Consider the following 18,182-nt stretch of genomic DNA (forward strand, 5'->3'; position numbering starts at 1 on the left):
TTTTTTTCCTTCTTGCCCACTCTCTCTCACTGACCCCATGCTCACCTTGTCCAGCTCACACAGACTGGAATTTAGCCCATCTCTTTAGTCTGGAGATTACCCAGTGCACCCTATCCCTGGGCTTCCCTTTGCATGTCAGGATGTCTCCATTTGCAATTTGTAACTGAGAAAGAAATCAATTCCTTGGTATTGTGGCTGCACACAAGGCCCCCAGTCCCATTAATGGGCATTTGGAACGCCTTCTCCACTTGGCACCTCATAATCAGTACCTCACAGCAGCTCTAAGTCAAAAGCATCTGGAAGATTCTGCCCAGAGAGGGGCTGGGTGCTTACAGGGGAGTAATTTCTCTAGGAGCCTGCTTTCCAAACAGAGATAAAATGTGGCCCAAGACATTCCACAAGCCAGTGGTAAACCCCTTGCCCCATCCATTGACCCAGCCTCACTCTGGACAGCAACTACTCCTGTGTCTTCATAAGTTGAATTCTGCTTGATGTAAACAACTCAGAATGCCTGAGATCCCATCCTTCTTGCTGCTTCCAGAAGGACTGAGGATGTCAGCATCCTGGTACATTTAAGTATTTTCTTTACGGAAGGTCATGAGGTGCGTGGTCGTGGAGCCAGTGGGGAGAGCAGGAATTAAAAGCCAGGGAAGTTGCATATTTGAAACTTTATTTTGACTTTCAAAACTGCTTTTGGAAGAAATAAATTCCTGGTTGAATGGGATGTATTCCAGTGGGTGGAACATTGGTGAATCCAGGGCCTCCTGGCCTCGCCCTCTCCCTAGCGTTGCCATAGACCCAGGGGAGCATGGCCTCTGAGTATTGTGGAAACCTAGCATTCCGCACACTGATGTCATGGCCACAGGCAGGGCTGTGTGTGGCTCTGTTCTTCCTCTGACCAGCTCCAACCTGCCTCATCCTCCTACCCCAGCATACCCACTTATCTGACAGCCAACCCTCAACAGGGCTTGCTGGTCTCTCAAACCCCTCACCCCAGAAATGAGAGTTTCCAGTCATCCTACCATATACATCCATAAAAATGTCTAATCCATAAAAACGTCTAAGGAAAAGCGCCATCTGTGTCTCCCACACTTGGTTAGGAAGTGTATAGCCATCGTCAGTTCCTCCGCAGTAAGTGCAAGGTGAGAAGCATCCAGAAGGCCTCCAGTATCTGATGTTCTGGCATTAGCAAACCCACTCTTCTTTCCACCAGTATGTGCATTTCAGGGGTGATGGGAAGAATAGGGTGAGAAGAGAAGCCACAACTAGGCTATGAGTCACTTGCCCCCTCACATGCGGATATTCCAGCAACCAGCTCAGCTCCATGCACGCTTAGAGAGGAAAGGGTTCGACTCTAAAGGTTGGCAGTAATGGCCAGGTTAAGCTCTGCAACCTGGGTTGTGCAGGAGCATAAGTAGAAGGATCTTGCCTGGAGGTCACCAGTTCCAGGCTCTATTCCTAGACTGACCATGTGAGCCTTTGCATCCCACTATCCCCATTTTCATTCTCCATGGGATGTTGGGGCCAAGGAATTCAGGACGCTCTCTCAACTCCGAGTCTCAGTGCCTGTCTCTCCTCCAACATGATCTGAGCCTTGATGTCCAAGCTCATAACCCTTGGTTGCAATGGCTGGAAGACACAAGCACCTCCCGGACGCACTTGGATCCAACAGGACAGTGCAGCCGGAGTGGATTCCCGTATTGCATGGAGACAGGGGTGGGAGGAAAGGAAGGTCAGTGAAGCTCAGCCCCCAGAGGCCCAACCCTCATGGCCCCTCAGAAATTCTGGGCAACAGGCTCAGTGGAGCACCAGTGGGCTAAGGAGAAGCCCAAATAATTCTGTATGAGGTCCTTTCTTCCATTTTGCTTTGCTTCTTAATTTGTTTTGCCTGGAAGTATCCAAGTGATAAGGACAACGGAAATAGTTTGCTGTCCCTCAGTTCAACTCATAAAAAAAAAACAGGCAGGCAGCCTGTTCTTGTACGTCTTTTTTCACTTTTCCCCTTATATGTGTGTATGTGTTCTAACGGCACTAAAGCACTTCACGTATTTAAATGTGAAAAGAACAGACTTTTATTACTTCCTTCAATTCAAAAGCAGACACCCAATCTCATATCTTAACTTGAGGTGATAGCTGGCTTCTATATTATAATTCTACTTATGTTTTAAATAAAGAATTATTTTTAATTTTTTAATATTAAAATGGAATCCTGAGCATGTTCACAAAGGAGCCATTTATTATTTCCAGAGTAGATTCCATTTTTTGTCACAATAGACTCCACAAAATGGACTGAATAGAGGCACTGGCCTATTGAAGCAGCCACTAAATTGGGGTCCCCAGTTCGTGTTACAATACCTTCTGTTTGAATTTCTAACTCTAAATCTAAGTCAATGTCTAGGAATGCTCTTCTAGCTGTACTATCTAGCTTAAATATCCCTAAGAATGCTCTTACGTCTTCACTATCTAGAGTAGATGTTGCACCTCACCTCTTGCCAGGTCATGTGCCCCACACCCTCTGTTTGCCTGGCCCATCTCCTGTGTACTTGTTTAGCCTCTGATTATCCGCTGGACTCCTTGCATCCTTGTTGTGTAATACCTAGTAGCTATTCAATACATGCCTGTGGAAGAGAAAACACAGGATGAGTCAGGTTAGTGCTCGCTTCAGTGGCACATATAACAAACTAGGCCAGACAGTACCCGATATTTGTCCTTCTGGGCTCAGAGTAGATGCCTCACTTATGCTGTCATTGAGCTAGCTCAGTTCTGTAAATGCACACACAACATGGTGAGAGCAAATCAAGTTTCAACATCCTCATCATGTGAAGACTTCAGCAGCAAGCTCTTTAGCATCCTTGCTAGCCACCTCACACAGTCACCCCAGAAATATTTATCTCAACCAGCAAATATTTTTATTTCATTTAAGGAAAAAGCAGGATGAATACTGACAACAGAATCATACGGATCATGCTTGACCAATGTCACAAGTAGACTGGAAGCCTAATCCTCAACTGGCTATCAGTGTAGCCCATGGTTCCAGCAGCAGGCTGGCTGGGAGGCTCACCACGAGCCAGTCCAGCTGTGGGCAGATTGTGTTATTCCACTTTGGAGGATTCAGGAGAGGGCCAAATGTAGAACCAAGCCTGGCTTTTAAAGGCAGCTGACATTCAAGCTCTTTTCCCCAAAAGCTCTATATCGCTGATGAAGGCTGGAAGTGGGTCTCTAGTGCAGTCTTCCCTCTCCCTAGCTCCAGAATACTGCTGGCCTGTATCTGTAGAACTCTCCACCAGAAGTCAGGTGGGTGCAGCTGCTCATGCTAACTGAGTGGCTACTTCATTAAAAGACTCACTCCACTGCAGATAATGCAACCACAGCCTTAGCATGGAATGTGTTATCAGAGCAATTCCCCATGTTAATACAATTCTGAATCCTTTTTAAGACATATCTAGTTGAGTAGAGAATAGCCATCTTTCTTTGGCTGCTTTTAAGTACTATAATATCAAATCATGTAATTGAAAACAAAAGTGTTAGTAAGAAGAAATTAGATTCCAAGTTAATGTTAGATTGTGTCTATATGACCACATTGTAAAGTTCACTGATGAAAGGTCAAGACAGGTTGGCCATTTGATGTAGTATGTGTTTGAGTTTCGGCTGCTCTCCTGACCCCAGCTTCCTACTAATGCACACCCTGAGAATCAATGGAGGACCACTCTCCTGCTCGGTAGATTTAGGTTGCGTTCCTGGTTCCTAGATTCAGCCTAGCCTAACCTCAAGTTATTGAGGGCACTAGGACAATAAACCAGTGGACAGAGTTTGGATTCAGACACAGAATAGTAGCATACAACAGGCTCACACCATGAGATGAAGATTGATGCCCCAAGATTTAGATCTAAGATCCCTGACCCTGGAATCCAGATGAACTCGGGTTGTTTTACCCTTGGGGATGGGTATGATGTGACTCAGTGACATGGACATAGAAAACATTGCATGTGAATTTCCATGACTTTCCTGGCTCTACTATCCTTATTCATCATTTACCACATTAATGAGCAAATCTAAATACCCGGTTCTGGAAGGCAGAAGTCCATTCATTAAATGCTGTAGTCTCTCTTTCCTCTCAAATTCATAGGTGAGTGGACACCTTCACTACCCAAATGGAAAACACTCTTTCCTCATCACACCTGGACAGACTCTGAAGATGGCTATGTACAACTACGGCCATGTAGCAGAGGCCCCAGAAAACTGTATTTTTAGCTAAAATTTGCAAAAGCAATGACTTTAACCATTTCCATTGTCCAACTCAATTAACATATTCAAACTAGTTGTGCACACAAATAAAACTTGACTTACAAGAATGTAACGCAGTCCAACATCTTGGAGAAAGATGTCTGGGAAGGAACTGCACTTAACTATTTAGATATTTGTCAGCACAATGTCAGAATACCATGCAGTAAGGGTGTCAATCAGATTGTTGGTCTACAGCAAACCTGATGGAGCACATCAGTTTGTTGTGGTTGACTCAAATTCTATAACCCGATGCAGAAGGCAAAGATGACTCAGACAAGGACTCTGCCCTCAGGGAACCCAGGATAGCAGGAAAGAGAAGCAGATAAATGGCTGTGGTGGGAGTTTTTGAACATTGAGGACTATAAAGACAACACTAAGACAGTGCTGTCAGAAGCAAGTAGATTGTCCACAGTGTCCCTCTTCCCAAGGAACACGGATGTCATGATTTGGCCAATGGACATCTGTCCTCCTCATTCATAGCTGAAATTGGTCTCTTCCAGTATTCCATGTGTCATCAAGGACATGGACTCACTCAGAGAGGACATTGGTCCAATTTAATTATGCCAGGGTCATGGGGTGGGTCTTGTCCTTTCCTGTTCAGAACTTGAATCATCCAAAAAGAAGCAACGAAGAAAGCACCAGTGATGAAAATTCAGGAAGGTTTCAGAGGGCAATGTGTCTTGAAGTGGTTTTGATGGAGAGGAACCATTTGAAATAAGTAGATCAATGTCAGTCAAGCCACTGAGAGGAGAGATGGAGCGCTAAGGATCATCAGGGAGAACTTGTGCCCAGGTCCTTGAGAAAGCTGTGTGGTAGTAGAAGAGAGAGCCAGTGTCGATGTCTTCCCTTGCCAATTCTGTCTTGGGTTTGATATGGGTCAGAAGTAGCTAACATCAGTAAGATTCCCCCTTGAGAGCATAAGATCAATATTCATTAGTGATAGGCAACTGATTGACCAGTCATTGTGTAAGTGAGAAAAGCAAGCCATAGAAAGGTGTTGGAACCCAAGCTCTTCTCATAAGCCTCCAAGATAGTCAGTTTGATATGGTGGCACCTGTGGGAAGGAGGCCATGCACTGCCCTCGCAGACCCCGAGTTAGCCAGTAGAGATCCATCATCACCAACTTACTGATCACATGTGCTGCCTCTCCCCGGTTCGCTCCACGGCTCATTTCCAGGAGCTTCTGAGCTGATATGTGCTTTAATTATTGCCTTCCTCTCTCACAAAGCAAATATTTTGTTCTAACCTCCTGTGCAGAGAAAACAAGATGACGCATAAGTTTGCAAATGGTGCTGTGGCCTCTTGCCTGTGCTGAGAGGAGCTTTCAAAGACAGGGGACCATAATTATCATCTGAGAACCTGATCTGTTTCTGAACCCACCAGAACTTTAGTTTTGGGACCCCACAGACCAGTGGCACAGAGGCTATTCTAACGATGGCAGCAAAGTGGAAGCAAGAGCAGCCTGTGGGAGTGGGATTCTTCCACAATCTCAATAGCTCATGAGATTATTCACGAGCAAAAGAAACTCCAGTTAATGTCCTCCACACACTTGTGCCCCATCTTAAGAGCCAACTCCATTCACAGCAAAACTGAATGAGGACAAGACTTTAATTGGGTCGCATGTTTCATTTGTTAGGGCCTTTAGAAAAAAGTGTGTGTGTGTGTGTGTGTGTGTGTGTGTGTGTGTGTGTTTGAAAAGCAGAGCAACTCAGAGAGAGGGGAGAGACAGAGCTAAAGAGATCTTCCGTCTCCTGTTTCATTCTTCAGTTAGCTGCAATGGCTTGGGCTGGCTCAGATCCATCAGCAAGGATCTGGATTGGAAACAGAGCAACCAGAATATGAACCAGCCTGCCAAGATACGGGATTCTTGCATCACGGGGAGCAGCCTAAGTCTGCTGCACCACAGCACTGGCCGCTGACCTGGACTTTGTTAACACTGTGAGCAGGTGATGGCCAAGGGACAGCAAGATAATGGAGTATGGGATATCACACCCCTAGCCCCAGAGGACAGAGAGCTGAGAAGGTCTAGTGACTCCCCAAAGGCTTTCCCATGGCTGACTCACTAGTCAAAGACCTGCCGGAGTTGTGCTTTGCGCACTGGAAAAACCTGGTGTTTCAGAAGAAACTACTAGATTTTTAAGTTTTGGGGACAGGTATTTGGCACAGTGGCTGAGGATTATGATATTGCTTCAGGTGCCTGCATCCTGTGCTGGAATCCCCCTGGCTGAGTCCCACCTCTGCTGCTAATTCAGCTGCCTAACGAAGCAGGTCATAGGAGGTCACAGGTACAGCAACTGACTCAAGTACAAGGGTGGTAAGCCCAGCTAGGGTTCTTTGCTCCTGACTTCAGCCCAGCCTTTCCCTAATCAGTGCAACTGTTTGACGAATGGACCAGCAACTGGAATCTCTCTCTTTCAAGTAAAGTGGAATTAAATAAAATGTATCTGACCCCATCTTCAAAACAATAAAACTATACAATGGGCCCGGCGGTGTGGCCTAGTGGCTAAAATCCTCGCCTTGAAAGCCCCGGGATCCCATATGAGCTCCAGTTCTAATTCCGGCAGCTCCACTTCCCATCCAGCTCCCTGCTTGTGGCCTGGGAAAGCAGTTGAGGACGGCCCAATGCATTGGGACACTGCACGCGCGTGGGAGACCCAGAAGAGGTTCCAGGTTCCCGGCATCGGATCGGCGCGTACCGGCCCGTTGCGGCTCACTTGGGGAGTGAATCATCGGACGGAAGATCTTCCTCTCTGTCTCTCCTCCTCTGTGTATATCTGGCTGTAATAAAATGAACAAATCTTTAAAAAAAAAACTATGCATTATGTCTACTTGGCAGGAAAAGCAGTGAAGGTAGTATGTGGTGCATGCAGCATGTTTAGGATGAAGTGATAGAGAGTTTACGCAGTGGCGCAGTAGGCTAAGCCTGCATTTGTGGTGCCTGTATCCCATAACGGCACTGGTTCATGTCCTGGTTCCACTTCCTATCCAACTCCTTGCTTGTGTCCTGGGAAGGCAGTGGGGGATGGTCCAAAGTCTTGAGACCCTGCAGCTGCGTGGCAGACCCAGAGGAGGCTCCTGGGTTTTAGCTTCAGATTGGCTCAGTTCCAGCAGTCGTGGCCATTGGGGGAGTGAACCAGCAGACAGAAGATCTTCCTTTCTGTCCTCTATAAAATCTGCCTTTCCAATTAAAAAAAAGAAAATCTGATCTCACTAGGGATGATTTATTGGCAGGGTGGCTGAAATTAGCACCCTCAGTAATTTGATATTTGATTCTGGAACAACTTTGTCAATTCAGTTCTTGGGAAAAATGTTCCCAAATCCTCCCATGTCTGAGATCTTGGGTTTCATTGAGTTAGCCATGGGGCCAGCCACATGCAGTGGTACGACTGGCAGAACTCCAGAAGGTTCTCTTCACAGGAGCCCAATTTCTTCCCGGTGTTTTACAAAAAAAAAAAAATGGCAGTAAATAATCTTAGCCAAATGCTAAGGGAAGCACTCTTAGGTACAATGAACTCACAACTGATCAGTCTCTACATGCTGTAAGACTTTGCAGCAGGTGCTAGGAGGTAAGAGAAGGATCAGGAAAAAGAGGTTAGGGTACTGTGGATGCAAATTGCATGTATCTTATCTATTTCCCTGAGGCTGCCCCAGCCAACATCACATCTTTTGCTTTTGCATTTGTGCGGAGCTGCTGTTGTTGGGGTGATTCAAAGCAATGACTTGCGGTCACAGCAGAAGCCCTGGAGGCAGCTCTGATCTCTGAAACATCACAGCTTAGCTGTGTGACTCTAGGCGAGTCACTGGGCTCCCCAGGTTTTGGCTCTTCATCTCTGAAATAGTTTATGCAGTAATACCTGTCTCCATATCTCGCAGGGATGTGGAAACACAAGGCACAAAAACTCATGTGGAAAGTGTGCAAAGCTCCTTAAAATAAGGATTCCATAGACATTGGAGGAGCCTTTAAAAAATAACCACACAGAGGATTCAGTCTTGAAATAGGATCTGAGGTCTTCTCTTGCCGATACTCCCAACTCCTCCATTTTTCCCTGCAAACCCAAAGTCCCCAAGATGCACGGCCTGCTGGTAGAACAGCCCTGTGTTGACATATGTTGACCCCTTCATGCAATCAAATTAATATATACAAAATCATAAAACTCATGTCTGGGAACAGCACAGAGTTGTGATTTTTTCCTGTGATGACATGACAATGGCTTTGATGTCTGAAGCACTGAAGATCAAATTATTTTATTTAAAATGACAAAGCAAATGTCCTAAGGTTAAACTTGGTTTGCTTCCAACTAACTCAATTTTGGTTTCACCAGAAACAGCCCAGAACCAACCAGTGCTGAGAGCCTGTATCCCACTGTTGTTTTGACAGAAAACGAAGGAGCTGCAGCCCCTGGGGGCTGAGGACATCCTGAGACTCCAGATTATGTCTGTGAGTCCTGGTCCTCCTATCCCAGCTGTTGCTGACCCACGTCATGCTAATGTCCACCTGTAGCTCCGCCCCCAGGCATGTTTTCTCCCTGTGTGTTTCTTCTCCATGCACTGGATAGCGAAATGTCAGTCTTCCTGGAACATACCAAAGTGCTGGGTTTGAGTCATAGGTAACTTACAGTGCACATGCAGACCCCATGGATCCTCAGTTAGTGATCCTTACCCTAAAGGCCTTTTTAAAAAATAAATACAGTGCTAAGAGAGCTTGTAATATTCAGGGGTGGAAGCTTTCATGGTGCAATATAATTTTTAAATTACAGTAATCGTAAGAAGAGTAAGGCTGTTTGGGGCATTGGAAGTTAAATGGGACAGGGCTGTAACCCTGTCCAGATGAGCAGCACCCCGAGAAAAAAAGGGAAAGGAAAGGGAGACTTTGTCTTCTCTTGCCTGTGCAGGCACACCAGCTCAAGACCCGTGAACTGCAGGGATCCCAGCTCTGCCCTCATTTGTCTCCAGGTTTACACACAGTCACGACCTGTTCCTGAAAGCTATGTGGAACTCACAGTGTGTTTTTGCCCTCTGAATTGTGATCAATTCCCCAGCCAGGACACAGCACTACTCAAATATAGATGCAGACTACTCAAATATTGATGTGGACAATTGTTCATGGTCCCTTATTGCAACACCCAACCACACACCCTTTTGGGAATAGGGTGGGAGTAGCAGTGAAGATGAGGGAGACAGACTCTTTCCTTCCTGGAAGAGAGAGCTCCCAAGCTTCAAAGGAACAAAAACATGTACTTCCTACCCCATCCCACCCACTGAGTTCAGAAGACGTCACTACTTTCTCTTGACATTTGTGCTTAGTACCAGATAACCAGGGAAGCTCAGCTCTCATACAGAGCTCAGAGCTCTTAGCCAAAACACAAAGACCTGGTTGCACAGGAAGTGACGCTGCTAGTCATGGCACATGGTGTTTCCATGAGTGCAGGGTTGTGTGTCGTCCAAGTCAATGAAGAACCCCATAGGGCTCCCAAGAGCATACCAGAGTATGGCTAAAGTGCAGCAAGCAAAGCCACCAAGTCATTTTGGCAAAGAAGCATTCCCAGGGGGCAAATCCATGCTTGGCCTTGCCTGGGGACCACTCAGGCCCTTCCCTGGAGGAGACCTCTGCCAAGCCATCCATTACAGGGGCCAAACATTGATAAAAATCAACGCACAACTTAAAATGTATGTTGAGGCTTCAGGAAATACTTGTCAAATTAACTTTTTAAATAAATGTGCGAAGTAAATCCAGCTGGAACCAGGGACTTAGTTCACTTATGTTTATCCAAGACCTCTGTGTGGGTCCTGCTGGGGCTTCCTCTCAGCCAGAAGATGCGTTGCCCTGGGAGCCCTCACGAAGCCTCTGCAAAGGGCAGCAGACGCAGGAGCAAATTTATTCTACCCTTTAAAAATGTCATTTCCCCATCACGCCAGGACACAGAGAGGAGCTCTTCGTTTATGAAGGGAAACTGTTACCCCTTGGCTCCAAAACTGACATGAGTCCAGTCTGGCACTGGCATTGTTCTGTCCTTGTGCTGGGCTTTTCTCTCAAAATGGAGGGAACAGCACACACACACAAAAATAGATGTATGGCTCAGTGTGCACACAGAAGTAAATAAACAGAATCCAGGAAGAGGGCAAGTCCTCATGTGGCCTGCCTCCAATGCTCTGTGTGCATCAGCTTCAGCTCCCAGAGCGGATTGCCACACGCTGGATGTATTAAACGAGGGAAAGGCGCATCTCACAGCTTGTGGCAAGGTTGGTTTGTGCCAAGGCCTCGCTCCTTCCTTGCCTGATATGGGACTGTCTCCATGTGGCCTTTTCCCTTGTGTGTGTGCATCCTGGTGTCTCTTACTCTTCTTACAAGGACACTAATACATCCTAGTGGATCAGGATCCAAACTTTAGGACCTCATTAAAGACCCTGTCTCCAATCCAGGCACACGGGGGGAATCAATGGCTTGAATATGTGACTTCAGGGGACACAGAACAACCTGCAATACCTTCTAAAGGTACAAGGCTAGGGTATAGCCTGAATCTTGCCCACGATTCTTTTTGGAGCACACAGATCTCTCACCTAGGGACTGCCTGCCTGTGACTGGCAATAGGAAAAGGGAAGGTGTGGCATTTGACAAAGGGAGCATCATTGTGTAGTTCATTATCATACTGAGACACTTGTCTGCAAGGAAGAGTGAGTGCTAGAACAACAGCTGCTATCCATCCTGGGCGCCTTTGCCCAGTTCTAGCCACACTGCACCCCAAGATGTAGTATTTCTGAATGGGGTCTCTTTTAAGGCTTATGTGGTAAGTCACAAGCTGGACAATGTCCCACCTGCCTGAAGGAATTCTGAGTGAGTCCCTCCTTAAGATGGCCTCCCAAGTCTCACCCAAGTAACTGAGCTGTAGCTTTACCAAGAGCATTCAGCTGCGGCTGGGTGGGGGAACGCATGAACAAAGGCACTTGTTCATTCTCAGCGTTGCGATACATCTTCTACTTAGGAAGAGCACGAAGATTGATACACACAGGAAAAATACACTTGCCCTGAAGAGTTTAAAATCCAGCACAGGAGTTAAATGATGTTCTAGTGTAAAGGGCTTTGATATCATCAGACCCTATCAGTTTTTTTAAAAGGATTTCTACTGATTTTTAGGCCCAGACACTTCTTTTTTTCATTTTTATTTCAAAGGCAGATTTGCACAGAGAGAGAAGAGGAGATGGAAAGAGAGATCTTCCATCTGCTGGTTCACTCCCCAGATGACCACATAGCCAGAACTGAGCTAATCCAAAGTCAGGAGCCAAGAGCTTCTTCCGGATCTCCCACTTGGTGCAGGGGCCCAAGCACCTGGGCCATCCTTAACTGCTTTCCTGGGCACATTAGCAAGGAACCAGATCAGAAGCAGAGCAACAATGCCTATAACCAGTGCCCATATGGGATACTAGCCCTGTAGGTGGAGGCTTAGCCTCCTATGCCATGCAGCAGTCCCAAACACAGACACTTCTTCTAACTAAAACACTCAGTTGTAACCATCCTCAGTTGTAACCAAAGAATCAAAGTGAGCTTGTATGCACCCCACATTCTTTAGGCTTCTAGGCTCAACTGAGTGTGAACCCAAACAAGATGCAGAACACCAGTTAAATCAGATCCTCCCAGGGTCACTCTATTCTGCCCAAGATCCCAGAACAGACACTCCCCAGTCAGTAACAGTGACACCTGTCTACCCACAGACACAATGGACGGGATTGTTGTCATCAAAATGACTCCTAGGTTTAGCCCAACCAAAAAAAAAAAAATGCTGAATTTTCCTATGAAATTTCAGCAAAACAGACAACCTTGTTGTGAGTGTGGGTGCTGAACTGGCACTTGGTGAGCCACAGGGAGCAAAGCAGTATTGGGTTATTTTTAACATAGGTCAATGTTAGGGTTATGCCTATTAGGGCCATTTTTAGAATCATCTTGCACATAGTACTCACTAGCAATTGTTAGAGGCAGGGCCCTACCCAGAGGACCACTGCCAAATACATCACTCACAGCTCACACTGCACAATCAGCATCGAAGCTACAACTGATGTGGGAGGTGACTCCTTCATGGCAGCAATAAGTGGCTGCTATTTAATAACCTCTCCTGTGGGTGTTTTCTAAATAGCAACTTGGCTGGCTCCCATGCCAACATCCACACAGTGAAAGGTCAGCCTGTGGAGAAGCACTGGCTTGGAAGTTAGAAACTGGAGCCCCAGTGAGGGCTCGCCTCTAACCAGCTGATCGCTGTGTCCCATTCTTTGTTCATGGTGTGCTAGGGCTGGATTGGGACTTCAAGGGCTCTCGTTGTGAGAATTTTGTTATTATCATTTCCAAGCCCATGAAAAATGGCTCTATTCCAGATAGAAATAAGCCTTGTAACATTTTAGTGAGATGGGAACAGAGTTAAGAATAGAGTATTATTTATTCAGAGAATCTTGGCTTGATCCACCAGTTAGTCACTGGGATGTTGTTACAATATTTGTACATCTCTGGGTTTAGAAGATGTAGAAATTGTTTCTTTGCCTTCTCCCTTTGCTCAAATCCAAAGAGCTAAAACTTACTACAAGGCATACCACTTTTATGACAGTATGCATGGTACTGAAGCTGTCTAGAAATCTTTTTTTAAAAGACCGAATTGTGTGTTTCTGGAATAGACATTTGTGGAGTGTTCACTGCATGCCCGTTGCTATGACACGTGCATGAGGTGCAGAGATAAGAACGTAGTCTACCAAGATACGGGTTAGTAATTCATTTTTTTATCATTTCAGTGTGCGCTTTTTTTTTTTTAAACTGAGGACCACTGTTCTAGTGACTGCACCATCTACTCTGTGTCCAAGCACCGAGGCTGTGATGGTTGCCTTCTGCAGCAGATTGTCATGAAGACAACCATCATTTATCTCATGCATCTCAGAAAGAAGGGAAAGAAGTAATTGTGACATCATGCCATCATGCTGTCACAGGGCTTTGGGGAGCTCAGGATGGGCTTGGCAGGGAGTTGAAGGGTGAGCAAGGTCTTCAGTGCTAAGAAGTAACTGGACAACTTGACAAAGTTAGCAAGAGCTTTCTGGGTAGGGGGACAGTGCCTTGGTGGCATCATTCATTAGCATGGGACATTAGGAGGACAGTTAACTTCAGGCATGTTAGTGGGTGGGACAGAAGCTCTGTGGTAGGTCCGACTGAGACAAGACGGCAGGAGATTCCACCAGAAGCCTCAAGTCAAGAAGTACGGATGTGCCCACAGGGGTGATTATATACAAAATGTTTCACATGAACAGACCTGCATTTTGGGATGAAAAACGTGGAAAATGACTTGGAGTAGGGAAGGCAAAGAGGCAACAGTATGGATCCATGAAAGGAATAGAGCAATATAGTGTGTGGCACATGAAAGGACAGAGAAGGTGAACAGAGTGCTACTTACCTCAGTGGGAAAGGAAATGCATTTCAAGACAGCACGAGGCAACACAGAGACATAGCTTCCCCTCATGCTAGGGCATACGCAGAGCTCCAAGCAGCAGGGAGCAAAACAGTCAGAAATATAGGAAATAGATGACTCACCCCTACTGTAGGAGACTGGAATAATGCAGATGCAGATAGGTCAGGCAGACAAACAATAAAGAGAGGCAGATTTGAAGAATACAACACATGGGCCGGACCCCTGCCATTCGATTAGGAGCCCAACGAGGATGTAAATCATTTGTGATGTAGGACATTGTCAGCAGAGACCCCAAGCCTTCAGCCACCTCGGTTCTCAGACTATTCTCCTGAGGTCACAGAGCACTGAAATGTAGCATTTGTGTTCACATCACCACACTGCCTAGACACACCGATGTTTTGTGGTCTCTGGTTCTCTGTCTTTTGTGTCAAGGGAGTAGTGGAGGAAGCTGGCTTGAGGCTGATTTTTGTGTGTTTTTATTTTTCACATAACCCAACAGCAGGCTGTTCGGGTGGTGTCCTTGCAGGTAACAAGAGTCTAGCAGGGCTAGACACAGGAAAGAAACAGATTCCAGGGGAGATCCCTGTGGGGGCGGGGGGAAGGAGGGGTTATAGTGTTAAAGCAAAGGTCATGGGTCCTCACTCAAGGCTGGAGAGGAGGCGGGGGGCCCTTGGGTGGCATGGCTGGTTTCTCTGGAGATGAAGGAGTTGAGTTCCCCTACTACAAAAGAGTGGGGACACTTGGGTGGGGAGCTTGAGGGAAGTTGGAACATGTGGGACTAAGCCAAAGAGAAACATTGAAGCTCTAGAGCATGCTCCTGCAGTCACTCCAGGACACAGAGGGTGGACACAGCCAGGGAGGACTCAGGACACAGAAGGTAGACACAGCCAGGGCCCAGGAGCCAAGGTAGAAGAGTTGCTCCCGCTGCCCACTCACATCCAAGCAGGCTAGGAATATAGCCATGGCATTGTTAAGGGCCTCCCGACTCTGCTCCCACCCCTCCTGCAACATGCTGTGCATGCTGTACCCCGTACAGTCCTCGCCTTGAACACACAATGATCTTGGTGCAAAGCTCAGTTATGACTCCTGGATGCCTGCAGGAGAAGGGGCCCAGCCTCTGTTTTCCACTGGACCGCCACAGCGTGGATTGGTCTCCCAAGCTCCGAAAAGGGACTCAGAAGCTCAGGTGCTTTGCAACTCTGAGCACTTAACACTTACCTCCTGGATACTTCTGGCTCCCTGACCCTGTTTTCCCAGAAGAGCAAAGGGGCTGTCACCTGGTGCCCAGAAGAAGTCACAGAATTTGTGCTCAGTATACAAGATGAACGTGGAAACCAGTGAAAGTGCAAGGAGGGCTTTCCTGAGGAGCAGATCTTTGATTCCAGATTGCCATCCTTGGGCTGTGATGGCCTGATGCATCCCAAAGGTCCACACAGCAGTGCAAATGCGGTGGGCTTGCCTTGGGCTTGGTCCATCCCCACAAGTTGCAGACCAAAACTCCAAAACTGCCGGACTCTGTTCTCTGCTCTGGTTAAGGTTATAGGTGATCAGGGGATTCCACTACTTGATATGAGCATTTTTTATTGGGTTGCAAAGACAGTTTTCCTTAAATCTTCCAGTAAAACTGACCTTCAAGGATGATGAGTCTTGTTGGTCTTGGAGCTTCACATTGTGTAGTGAGAGAGTGAGAGAAAGGGACTCTGAACACCCACTCCTGGGTGTTCCCAGGGGCACATCTCCAGTACCGTACCACATTGGGAGCCTGGAATCTCCATCTGTTCAGGGAGTTGTGCCTGTGGAAGCTTTGGAAACCATCCTGGACCATCCTGAACCCTCTTCTCTTTTACACCACCTTGCTTTAACCCCTTCCCTCCTCACCACTGCCCCAAGCTAACTGCTGCCATCTCTCTCTTGAATGATGACTGTTTCCTTCCACCTGTCCATATTAGCAAGGATTCTCTAGACAAATACACCCAGGAGGAGATGAGAAATGGTGACAGGTAAAAAGACGGGTACATGGATGGATAGACAGACAGATAGGTAGACAGACAAACAGACAGTTGATGGGTAGATAATGGATAATGAATATATGAATGAATGGATAGATGATAGATCAATTGATCAACACATGCTAAATCGAGAGAGAGATGTGTTAGAAGGGCTTGGCTCCCGTGCTTTGGGAGGCCGAGAATTCCCACTATCTGTTTTCTGTATACTGGAGAGCCATTGTGTGATTCCAGCTGAAGTTCAGTGATCTGGGAGCTAGAGAAGCCAAGGGCTTCCTGGAGGTGAGTGTGAGGGCATGAGAAGGTGAAATGAGACATCCCAGGCAAGCAGGTGGATAGAGAGAGGGCATTCTCTGAGACAGAGATCAGGAAGCCCCTCCCAGAAGCAGGTGCCAGCACACTATGAAGCTCTTTCTATGAGTTGCCGAGTATTTGATGACATCCACCATCCCAGGGTGGGGGTTGCTGGAGGCTCCACATATAGGAGCTTGTGTCCAGCACTGGACCAAATCCATGTAGAGAACCTTATCTGTGTTCCCTCCCACCGTTTAAGCAACAACCTTCTTTTCACGTGTGTTAGTAGTGAGGACCTTTCCTCTAAGAGAAATCTTGCTGGAAATTCAGCCAGGAGTTAAAGGCACAGCTGTGTGAGAGAGGAGCAGCATGGGAAGCTGACAGGTGCTCGCCTGCAGCTTGTGGACCCTGCTCACTGCCATGGGAAGCAGGGCACTGGGTTCCAGTGTGCTTCCTAAAACCAACCAGGGAGATTTCAACTGGAAGTTTATATTTCTCCTTCTTTTTAAATATATGAAGCTTCAAAGATGAACAGACGCATAAAATACTCTATAATGTATTCAATGAAGCTTCTGTTAAAAAAAATCAATATATCCACGTAATTATTGACTTTCCCATCTTTTCTGTTTTCCTTCTCATTTATTCTCATTTCCCACAAGTCATTACCTGGACTCAACAGACCAGGTAACAACCCACAGCCACGGGCTGGATGCAGACCGCAGCCTGCATGTGGCCACCCCATGTAAGGGCTTAGGGGCCTCATTCCGCGTCCCTGGAAGAGAACAGTGCCTCTCAGTGCCGTCTCCTGGGCAAATCTGTGTGACAAGAGCCGTGATGAAGGCACTACCTGCCACCACCAGGATGGTTTTCTCCGAGCTTGGGCTCAGTGGCACTCTGGCTGTTCTCAGGGCTCTGAGGTTCTGGCCTGGGTTGAGAATTCATTCCTTTTTGTTCCAATTTCATTAACCTCGTGTGAGAAGCAGGTGAAAGCAATTTATGCAAATCCTTTTTTCAATAGTCTAAGACATTTTACCTTTTGATAATAGGCAGTCGGCCGAGGGAGAGCGCCTCAGACAAGCAAGTTTTGAGGACCCAATTTCAGATTGGAGCTACCTTTCCTCCCCCCGCCCCACCTCTTCAAAGGCTTTTCTGGGGGTAAGATAAGAGTGTAATCCCTTAGTTTGGTACAAATGTTTGAGACTTTGTGTTTCTAAAATCCAATTTGAATGAGCCTTGAACTTTAAAGCTGTTTTGTCTTTTGAACCAAAAGACACCATGTGATGTCCATAATAAGGAGCCTTGTACAGGCCCCCTTTCTTCACTCCCTCTGACCCTCGACCGTGATTGGGCAGATGTCAGCACTTCAGAAAGTTGCCGTGCTTACTTTTTTTTTTTTCCCCCAACAAAGATTTTCCTGAGTTCCCTTCCCCATAGATTTGAGGAGTCCCACAGCTCAGGAATAATCTTGGCTCTCCCACACACAGGGGCCGAATGTAGGCAATTGTTTGAAATGCCGCTGCAGGGACTATGGGTTGACAAAGGCTCATCAGAGAAGTCCACATTCTGTCCTCTCCTGGGCCTCTTAGGAGCAGAGTGTCCCACACCTTTAGGCAGTCCACCTGCTCATGTGAGCGAATTGCGGGATTCCAGGCAGCTCTCAGAAGTGCACATGCGCCTTTGGTGTTAATGGCGGCATAGGGCTTGCCGTGGCGGGGGAGGGGAGAGGCAATAGGTAGATAGACGTGGGCTCATGGCAGAGAGAAAGGACCTGAGCTGAGCAGAAACTGAAAGCACTGGAGAGAGGAAGATTCTGGGAGAATAGCTGAGACACAGCCATGCACATGTCAGAGCAGCATTGGGGTTTAACGGCCAGGGTCCCCACATGAGCAGAGCGGGGCAAGTGACAGGCCAGGAAGTCAGCAAGCTCCCCCGTCTCACCATGTCCCAGTCGTGTTTGTTTATGTCTTTTAAGTCCTTTTCTCAATAATGCATAATCCTAGAAGCCCCATAGCTTTCCCCCATTCCCGTGTACATTTTTGTGTTGTAATGAACTGTGCATAACAACGTTAAGAACAGTCACATTGTTGTGCAAGCATCACTTCCAACCATCTCCAAAATTCTCTCATCTTTGAACAGAAACTCTACCCCTGTTAACAGGACCTCC

At 46.8% G+C, this 18,182-nt stretch overlaps 1 protein-coding gene and 1 non-coding gene across 2 annotated transcripts in view; both read left to right on the forward strand.

Annotated features, from left to right (window-relative positions):
* Nucleotides 1-18,182, forward strand: part of PTPRN2 (protein tyrosine phosphatase receptor type N2) — a 1,038,500-nt gene that overhangs the window by 844,201 nt on the left and 176,117 nt on the right. The window lies entirely within an intron of this gene.
* On the forward strand, nt 13,128-13,193 carry LOC118760407 (small nucleolar RNA SNORD77). The gene has a single exon (XR_004996771.1). It is a non-coding gene; the product is annotated as a small nucleolar RNA SNORD77 (small nucleolar RNA).

The sequence above is a fragment of the Ochotona princeps genome, chromosome 2 (assembly GCF_030435755.1).
Source record: "Ochotona princeps isolate mOchPri1 chromosome 2, mOchPri1.hap1, whole genome shotgun sequence".
NCBI classification, from domain to species: domain Eukaryota; kingdom Metazoa; phylum Chordata; class Mammalia; order Lagomorpha; family Ochotonidae; genus Ochotona; species Ochotona princeps.